The sequence below is a fragment of the Acanthisitta chloris genome, unplaced genomic scaffold (assembly GCF_000695815.1).
Source record: "Acanthisitta chloris isolate BGI_N310 unplaced genomic scaffold, ASM69581v1 scaffold1259, whole genome shotgun sequence".
Taxonomy (NCBI): Eukaryota; Metazoa; Chordata; class Aves; order Passeriformes; family Acanthisittidae; genus Acanthisitta; species Acanthisitta chloris.
In genome coordinates, this window is record NW_008689571.1 from 86,979 (window position 1) to 88,849 (window position 1,871).

Below are 1,871 nucleotides of genomic sequence, written 5' to 3' on the forward strand. Positions count from 1 at the left end.
CTACAAAGAGAAAGACTATAATTACTTACAAGTACTTACGAATTTGTTTTAAAAAAAAAAATGGATGGAAAATGCAAGATGTCTTGGCCTGAACAAAATGGCAAGACAGAGAAAAGCATTCTCCTCAAGAGTTGTGTGGTTTTGGTGTGTTTCTTTTTCAATCTTGGCTTACAGGGAAACAAGAGCCACTGAAGTTCTATTCCTACCCATTCTTTCACTGCAGAGAGGTCAGAGATAGCCAATCTGTTCTCCTGTAGCATTTACTTCTCCTCCCTAAAGAGACATCATTAACTTTTTCAAGATATGCTGTAGTTACTAACTTTGATGCTTTCTGATTTGGAGGAAATTAAAAAGAGCAGAATTCACACTCTTTGGTGTGAATTCACCTTGCCTTTGGTGAGCTGTATTTTGAACAATGTAAACATAGAAGAAGATCTCCAAATTGGAGGGACTTTTTACAAGAGCATGTAGTGACAGGACAAGGGGGAATGGCTTCAAACTGAAGCCATTTAGATTAGATTAGATATTAGGAAGAAATTCTTTACTGTGAGGGTGGTGAGGCAATGAAAAGGTTGCCCAAAGAAGTTGCAGATGCCCCACCTGGAAGTGTTCAAGGCCAGGCTGGGGTGGGGCTCTGAGCAACCTGGTGTAGTGAAAGGTATCCCTGCCCATGGCAGGGAGTGGGAACTAGGTGATCTTCAAGGTCCTGCCCAACCCAAATCATTCTATGATTCTATTCTACGATTAAATTGCTGATCATTCTAGTACCAAGCCCCACTGTATACTAGCCTGATCATCATACACAGGTGGTATGCTTAAGGGACATCTTATAGGAATTGTAAAATTTTAAGGAATGAATGTTGGAGTGATAAAGAATCATAGAAATTAGACATTTCAATCACATGTGTAAAAGAGGACAACCTAATTAAACCCTTCACAACACCTTGTGCATCATTTCCCAGTCAAGCTCATTGATCCTCATTTTCTTCAAGACTCTGTGCTAATCTGCATGCCTTCCTCTTCTCATTGTGGATCATTTCCAAGATGCTTTCTAACTCAGCCCAATAAAAGATTAGACAAGTACTGGAAAATAAAAATCAAGTGAGCTTTTGTCCTCATGCTTCCCATTACACTTCCATTCTCCCTGACACAGTGAGGGCATAGTCTGCAATATACTTTGCAAATATACTGCTCTGACAAACACAGTGCCTGGCACATGAAATTTAGGTCAGCTTGAACTGCAAGACAAACAAAGCAGTAAAAGCATAAATACTGACAGTATTTTAGCAGATTTTACTGTTAGCTACTCTCCTAAAGCTACTCCTAACTTCTCCTCAGTTGAGGTATATAAGAGGATTAGGGTACATCTGAGGATTCAATGGGTGTTATATATGGACCAGAAGAAAATAAAAAATCATTTACTGTTTCCTAGTGACAGCTGCAGATAAAGTAGCTGAGGTCATGTTTACAAAAGAATCAATACTTATTTTTAGAACATCTTAACTTCTAATAGTTAGCTGCTGGTTTGAAGTCACATAGACACAGCACTAATTTGCTGAAGGCAAGTGAACTTTGGCTTTGGAGCCTGGCTGTGGCAACTCACTGGCACACTGCATTGTTCTCTCTCTGTGCTGAGACGGTAATCTCAGCACAGTGTTACACTGTTCTCGTGGATTTGCTTGCCTGGCAATACCCCCCATGCTTTCCTAACCGATTTCTTAAGCTACGTATATGCTTCTGAACATGATTAACTGCTGAGCTGCAATTAAAGATCAAGCAGGTGAACTGCAACCTACGTGTAGGCAATAAAACAGGGCGCACACCACAGAGAGCCAAACACGTTTTTCCGCGGGCAGCGGGAAGCTCACCCA